This window comes from Urocitellus parryii, chromosome 6, assembly GCF_045843805.1.
Source record: "Urocitellus parryii isolate mUroPar1 chromosome 6, mUroPar1.hap1, whole genome shotgun sequence".
NCBI lineage: Eukaryota > Metazoa > Chordata > Mammalia > Rodentia > Sciuridae > Urocitellus > Urocitellus parryii.
In genome coordinates this window covers 125,750,877-125,759,554 of record NC_135536.1, presented here as the reverse complement: position 1 = coordinate 125,759,554, position 8,678 = coordinate 125,750,877, and the positions used below count along the sequence as shown (strand labels likewise).

Genomic DNA, 8,678 nt, shown 5'->3' with positions numbered 1-8,678 from the left:
AGCATGGGGACTCTGCCAGGCAGACAGGGGTGGCAGGGGCGGGGCGGGGGGAATTCAGGTGTTCAGACAGTGGGACCCATAAGCAATAAGGTATTAGAAAACTATCTTCCTTATATTAGGTTAGGATAAAAAAAAATTACAGAGAGCTCTTTTTGAATTTGGCGTAGTGGTGTTACATTGCACTCCTCTGAGTGCTTGACCAGAGCATTCATATACCTGCTTCTCAGGTATATGAATGGTATAGGAATGCTAGGGACAAGGTCACACATAATGAACACTGTGAAAGTAGCTGTGGTTGCATTTGAAACATTCAGACCATTTTCTTCTTTTTCAAAGTATTGCAATGTTATTTTTAAGTTTATTTTCAAACGGATACATAAAAAATGTACGTACTAGCACATTTTATTACATGAATACCTTGTATTGGGATTAAATCAGGTTAAATATACCTGTCCTCTCAAATATTTATCATTTCTGTGTGCAAAATATTTCAAAATTCCTTTCTCCTCAATTTTTGAAATGTGAAGTTCATTATTATCTGCGGTCACCCAACTGTGTATAACAGAACTTCTTAGGCCTATATAACTGCAACTTAGTCCCTATTAATCAATATTCTCCATACCTTCCTCTTCCTGTACTCTCGCAAACCTCCAGTAAACACCATTGGACTCTCAGCTTCTATGCAATCTACTTTTAGTTTCCACCCATGAAAGAGAGCATATGGTACTATTTTTTCTGTGCATGTCTTATTTCACTTAATAATATGATCTCTTCCATTCATTTCACACTCAATAGGATTTCATTCTTTTTTGTCGATTGTATTCCTTGTTTTATAATGTGCTACGTTTCCTTTTTATTGATTTTATTATAATTTCCAAATACACGACAACAGTGGAATGCATTACATTCCTTATTACACATATAGAGCACAATTTTTCCTGTCTCTGTATATAAAGTATGTTCATGGCAATTTATACCATTATACATGTGCTTTTCTTGGCATAACAATTCTTAATACACATATATATATATCAATTTCTCGTATCTCTGTTTGTATATAAGGTATGTTGACACCCAATACAAGTTTTCATACATGTACTTGTATCATGAAGACCATCACATTCTACCATCCTTGCTAATCCCCTCTCCCCTCCCTTTCCTTCTTACCCCGCTTCCCTGTCTACAACCAAACTAATCCTCCCATGCTCTCCCTCGCTACCCCACTATGAGTCACCGCCCCCCCCCTTATATCAGAGAAAACATTCGGCATTTGTGTTTGGGGCATTGGCTGACTTCACATAGCATGATCTTCTCCAAAGCCATCCGTTTCCCTACAAATGCCATGACTTTGTTCTGTTTTTCATGCTGAGTAATATTCCATTGTGTTATGCCACATTTTTTTATCCATTCATCCTCTGAAGGACTTATAGGTTGCTTCCACGGTCTAGCTATTGGGAATCATGCTGCTATAAACATTGATGTGGCTGTGTCCCTGCAGTCTGTTGTTTTTAAGTCCTTTGGGTATAGTCCGAGAAGAGGAATAGTCAAATGGTGTTCCATTCCCCGATTTCCAAGGAATGTCCATACTGCTTTCCAAAGGGGCTGCACCACTTTGCACTCCCACCAGCAATGTGTGAGTGTACCATTTTCCCTACGTCCTTGCCAACACGTGTTGTTGTTTGTCGTCATAATAGCTGCCGTTCTGACTGGACTGAGATGATCTCTTAGAGTAGTTTTGATTTGCATTTCTCTGATTGCTAGAGAAGATGAGTATTTTTTCATATATTTGGTGATGGATCTTATATCCTCTTCTGAGAAGTGTCTGTTCATGTTTTTTTGCCCATTTATTGATTGCGTTATTTGGGGTTTTTTTTGGTGCTTAGCTTGTTGAGTTCTTTATATACTTTAGAGATCAGTGCTCTATCTGATGTGTGAGCACTAGAATGCTCCTAGGATGTAGGCTCTCTCAGATTGTTTCTTTTGAGGAGAACAACTTTTTAGTTTGAATCAATCCCATTTATTGATACTTACTTTTAATTCTTGTGCTATAGCTGTCTTATTAAGGAAGTGAGGGGCCTAATCCCACATTCTGAAGATTAGGGCCTACTTTTTCTTCTATTAGACACAGAGTCTCTGGTTTAACTCCTAGGTCCTTGATCCATTTTGAGGTAAGTTTCGTGCATGGTGAGAGATAGGGTTTCCATTTCATTTTGTTGCATAGGGATTTCCCATTTACCCAGCACCATTTGTTGAAGATGCTATCTTTTCTCCAGTGCCTTAGAAGCTCTCAGAATTATTTCTGCTAAAACTGGATATTGCCATCAGTGACTCCATCTTGGTTTCTTGTTGTTTCTCATTCCCAGGATATATTCTTTACTCTGCATCCTGGAGCATTTTCCCTCCAGACCAGAGAAGACTGTCATTAGAAGTTTATCACCTCTGGTCAGTGCTGCTTTCTTAACTCGTGGTCCTGGGAAATGCTGGTTTCTGCATGTTGTCCCTAATCCGTTTCTCATATAAATATTCCCCATTTCCTTAAAGACTTTAAGGTGATATCTGGAGACATTAAAATGTCTGGCTCCTTCCAGATTACCGGCATCCTCAATAAAACCTATTTTCTTTATCTCCAATGTGCATCTGTCAGACAATGGTTTTCTATGTAGCAAGCTTCCTAACCTCAGGTTGGTAATCCGGCCACAACATAGAACTACTGAGCTAGCCACTTTTTATCAACTTCTGTATTCAAAGGATGAAAACACCAGTTTCTGAGATAACATGACAATTTCTGCGTGTGTGTGTGTGTGTGTGTGTGTGTGTGTATGTGTGTGTGTGTGTTTCTGGAAGTTGAACTCAGGGCATCACACATGCTAGGCACTGAACTATACCTCCAGCCGCAATGTTTAACATGTACCCTGTTCAGTTTGGGGGTTAGCTCAGTGATAGAATGCCATTGTAGTGTGCATGAAGCCCTAGGTTTGTTTTGCAGCCTCACAGCTCTAAATAAATGAAAACATATTTTCATTGGTCATGTTTATGTTACAAGTAATCATGAATGTAATTGGTTTTATTAATACCCAAACAGGAGGTATTAATAATCTTATGAGACATCTGATATGTCTGTCTCTTTTTTCAAGAGATTTCCTACCTCCTCTCTTTGGCATATGGGAATAATGCTAGTAGAATAATATGCCAGTATGTTGTAAGTGCGAGGACATAGTAAACTACCCCGTCTTTCCATGATGGATAAATGGATTCATGAACTTGCCATTGTTACATATAGAATTAACCATATACAACTTATCATACTTATCTGTGGTTCAATCAGACATTTGGGGGAAAAAATTGCTACTGAACTTGTACCCTAGAATTTTGTCTTGTCATTATTCTCTAAACAATGCAAATAATCACAATGGGTGTAATTTATGCGGCATTTACTTGTATTTGGATATTATAAACAATAAGGGGCTTGAGCATCCTCAGATTTTGGTGTCTTCTGGGTATCCTTGTACAAACTCACATGGGTACTAAGGAACAAACATATTTACTGTGTTTCCACAGATCAACGTGGGCCAAGCGTAGATTGTATGACAAGGTTTATTTCTTCCTCTTGCAAGGTGACATGGAAGAGAGTTTGAGAAGAATTCAGCTTAATTATTCTCAAGGGCTTCTATGCTCATAGTTTGATGTGGTAATTTGCTCATGGTAAGCATCTTTTCCTGAAGATACTAACATTCCTCCTATGGAATCATATCACTCCAATGGCATTGGACTGTAGCTCTGATAGACAGCCATGGGAATGGTCCTTAACTGTGATGCAGGGCTCCATGATTGAAGAGTGTGGGTCCATGTGTCCCAGAATGACAAAAGCCTGGGTGATCAGTAGCTGCCACATACCTTAGGCTCAGGGTCCATTTTATTCAATGTGCCTGGACCAATGATGACTTACAAAAAATGGATCTTGTTGGAATCTGAACAAAATGAGTGACCAAACCACTTCTGTGAGCTGAGGTCCAGCATGGGGACTCTGCCAGGCAGACAGGGGTGGCAGGGGCGGGGCGGGGGGAATTCAGGTGTTCAGACAGTGGGACCCATAAGCAATAAGGTATTAGAAAACTATCTTCCTTATATTAGGTTAGGATAAAAAAAAATTACAGAGAGCTCTTTTTGAATTTGGCGTAGTGGTGTTACATTGCACTCCTCTGAGTGCTTGACCAGAGCATTCATATACCTGCTTCTCAGGTATATGAATGGTATAGGAATGCTAGGGACAAGGTCACACATAATGAACACTGTGAAAGTAGCTGTGGTTGCATTTGAAACATTCAGACCATTTTCTTCTTTTTCAAAGTATTGCAATGTTATTTTTAAGTTTATTTTCAAACGGATACATAAAAAATGTACGTACTAGCACATTTTATTACATGAATACCTTGTATTGGGATTAAATCAGGTTAAATATACCTGTCCTCTCAAGTATTTATCATTTCTGTGTGCAAAATATTTCAAAATTCCTTTCTCCTCAATTTTTGAAATGTGAAGTTCATTATTATCTGCGGTCACCCAACTGTGTATAACAGAACTTCTTAGGCCTATATAACTGCAACTTAGTCCCTATTAATCAATATTCTCCATACCTTCCTCTTCCTGTACTCTCGCAAACCTCCAGTAAACACCATTGGACTCTCAGCTTCTATGCAATCTACTTTTAGTTTCCACCCATGAAAGAGAGCATATGGTACTATTTTTTCTGTGCATGTCTTATTTCACTTAATAATATGATCTCTTCCATTCATTTCACACTCAATAGGATTTCATTCTTTTTTGTCAGATTGTATTCCTTGTTTTATAATGTGCTACGTTTCCTTTTTATTGATTTTATTATAATTTCCAAATACACGACAACAGTGGAATGCATTACATTCCTTATTACACATATAGAGCACAATTTTTCCTGTCTCTGTATATAAAGTATGTTCACGGCAATTTATACCATTATACATGTGCTTTTCTTGGCATAACAATTCTTAATACACATATATATATATCAATTTCTCGTATCTCTGTTTGTATATAAGGTATGTTGACACCCAATACAAGTTTTCATACATGTACTTGTATCATGAAGACCATCACATTCTACCATCCTTGCTAATCCCCTCTCCCCTCCCTTTCCTTCTTACCCACTTCCCTGTCTACAACCAAACTAATCCTCCCATGCTCTCCCTCTCTACCCCACTATGAGTCACCGCCCCCCCCCCTATATCAGAGAAAACATTCGGCATTTGTGTTTGGGGCATTGGCTGACTTCACATAGCATGATCTTCTCCAACGCCATCCGTTTCCCTACAAATGCCATGACTTTGTTCTGTTTTTCATGCTGAGTAATATTCCATTGTGTTATGCCACATTTTTTTATCCATTCATCCTCTGAAGGACTTATAGGTTGCTTCCACGGTCTAGCTATTGGGAATCATGCTGCTATAAACATTGATGTGGCTGTGTCCCTGCAGTCTGTTGTTTTTAAGTCCTTTGGGTATAGTCCGAGAAGAGGAATAGTCAAATGGTGTTCCATTCCCCGATTTCCAAGGAATGTCCATACTGCTTTCCAAAGGGGCTGCACCACTTTGCACTCCCACCAGCAATGTGTGAGTGTACCATTTTCCCTACGTCCTTGCCAACACGTGTTGTTGTTTGTCGTCATAATAGCTGCCTTTCTGACTGGACTGAGATGATCTCTTAGAGTAGTTTTGATTTGCATTTCTCTGATTGCTAGAGAAGATGAGTATTTTTTCATATATTTGGTGATGGATCTTATATCCTCTTCTGAGAAGTGTCTGTTCATGTTTTTTGCCCATTTATTGATTGGGTTATTTGGTTTTTTTTTTTTTTTTGGTGCTTAGCTTGTTGAGTTCTTTATATACTTTAGAGATCAGTGCTCTATCTGATGTGTGAGCACTAGAATGCTCCTAGGATGTAGGCTCTCTCAGATTGTTTCTTTTGAGGAGAACAACTTTTTAGTTTGAATCAATCCCATTTATTGATACTTACTTTTAATTCTTGTGCTATAGCTGTCTTATTAAGGAAGTGAGGGGCCTAATCCCACATTCTGAAGATTAGGGCCTACTTTTTCTTCTATTAGACACAGAGTCTCTGGTTTAACTCCTAGGTCCTTGATCCATTTTGAGGTAAGTTTCGTGCATGGTGAGAGATAAGGTTTCAATTTCATTTTGTTGCATAGGGATTTCCCATTTACCCAGCACCATTTGTTGAAGATGCTATCTTTTCTCCAGTGCCTTAGAAGCTCTCAGAATTATTTCTGCTAAAACTGGATATTGCCATCAGTGACTCCATCTTGGTTTCTTGTTGTTTCTCATTCCCAGGATATATTCTTTACTCTGCATCCTGGAGCATTTTCCCTCCAGACCAGAGAAGACTGTCATTAGAAGTTTATCTCCTCTGGTCAGTGCTGCTTTCTTAACTCGTGGTCCTGGGAAATGCTGGTTTCTGCATGTTGTCCCTAATCCGTTTCTCATATAAATATTCCCCATTTCCTTAAAGACTTTAAGGTGATATCTGGAGACATTAAAACGTCTGGCTCCTTCCAGATTACCGGCATCCTCAATAAAACCTATTTTCTTTATCTCCAATGTGCATCTGTCAGACAATGGTTTTCTATGTAGCAAGCTTCCTAACCTCAGGTTGGTAATCCGGCCACAACATAGAACTACTGAGCTAGCCACTTTTTATCAACTTCTGTATCTTCAAAGGATGAAAACACCAGTTTCTGAGATAACATGACAATTTCTGCGTGTGTGTGTGTGTGTGTGTGTGTGTGTGTATGTGTGTGTGTGTGTGTGTTTCTGGAAGTTGAACTCAGGGCATCACACATGCTAGGCACTGAACTATACCTCCAGCCGCAATGTTTAACATGTACCCTGTTCAGTTTGGGGGTTAGCTCAGTGATAGAATGCCATTGTAGTGTGCATGAAGCCCTAGGTTTGTTTTGCAGCCTCACAGCTCTAAATAAATGAAAACATATTTTCATTGGTCATGTTTATGTTACAAGTAATCATGAATGTAATTGGTTTTATTAATACCCAAACAGGAGGTATTAATAATCTTATGAGACATCTGATATGTCTGTCTCTTTTTTCAAGAGATTTCCTACCTCCTCTCTTTGGCATATGGGAATAATGCTAGTAGAATAATATGCCAGTATGTTGTAAGTGCGAGGACATAGTAAACTACCCCGTCTTTCCATGATGGATAAATGGATTCATGAACTTGCCATTGTTACATATAGAATTAACCATATACAACTTATCATACTTATCTGTGGTTCAATCAGACATTTGGGGGAAAAAATTGCTACTGAACTTGTACCCTAGAATTTTGTCTTGTCATTATTCTCTAAACAATGCAAATAATCACAATGGGTGTAATTTATGCGGCATTTACTTGTATTTGGATATTATAAACAATAAGGGGCTTGAGCATCCTCAGATTTTGGTGTCTTCTGGGTATCCTTGTACAAACTCACATGGGTACTAAGGAACAAACATATTTACTGTGTTTCCACAGATCAACGTGGGCCAAGCGTAGATTGTATGACAAGGTTTATTTCTTCCTCTTGCAAGGTGACATGGAAGAGAGTTTGAGAAGAATTCAGCTTAATTATTCTCAAGGGCTTCTATGCTCATAGTTTGATGTGGTAATTTGCTCATGGTAAGCATCTTTTCCTGAAGATACTAACATTCCTCCTATGGAATCATATCACTCCAATGGCATTGGACTGTAGCTCTGATAGACAGCCATGGGAATGGTCCTTAACTGTGATGCAGGGCTCCATGATTGAAGAGTGTGGGTCCATGTGTCCCAGAATGACAAAAGCCTGGGTGATCAGTAGCTGCCACATACCTTAGGCTCAGGGTCCATTTTATTCAATGTGCCTGGACCAATGATGACTTACAAAAAATGGATCTTGTTGGAATCTGAACAAAATGAGTGACCAAACCACTTCTGTGAGCTGAGGTCCAGCATGGGGACTCTGCCAGGCAGACAGGGGTGGCAGGGGCGGGGCGGGGGGAATTCAGGTGTTCAGACAGTGGGACCCATAAGCAATAAGGTATTAGAAAACTATCTTCCTTATATTAGGTTAGGATAAAAAAAAATTACAGAGAGCTCTTTTTGAATTTGGCGTAGTGGTGTTACATTGCACTCCTCTGAGTGCTTGACCAGAGCATTCATATACCTGCTTCTCAGGTATATGAATGGTATAGGAATGCTAGGGACAAGGTCACACATAATGAACACTGTGAAAGTAGCTGTGGTTGCATTTGAAACATTCAGACCATTTTCTTCTTTTTCAAAGTATTGCAATGTTATTTTTAAGTTTATTTTCAAACGGATACATAAAAAATGTACGTACTAGCACATTTTATTACATGAATACCTTGTATTGGGATTAAATCAGGTTAAATATACCTGTCCTCTCAAGTATTTATCATTTCTGTGTGCAAAATATTTCAAAATTCCTTTCTCCTCAATTTTTGAAATGTGAAGTTCATTATTATCTGCGGTCACCCAACTGTGTATAACAGAACTTCTTAGGCCTATATAACTGCAACTTAGTCCCTATTAATCAATATTCTCCATACCTTCCTCTTCCTGTACTCTCG

At 38.8% G+C, this 8,678-nt stretch overlaps 2 pseudogenes; both read left to right on the top strand.

The window, feature by feature from the left end:
• The first annotated feature begins 3,928 nt into the window (after window positions 1–3,928).
• Window positions 3,929–4,012, top strand: LOC144255580 (small nucleolar RNA SNORD116; annotated as a pseudogene).
• Window positions 4,013–7,951: 3,939 nt separating this feature from the next.
• LOC144255579 (small nucleolar RNA SNORD116) lies at window positions 7,952–8,035 on the top strand (annotated as a pseudogene).
• Window positions 8,036–8,678: the final 643 nt, after the last annotated feature.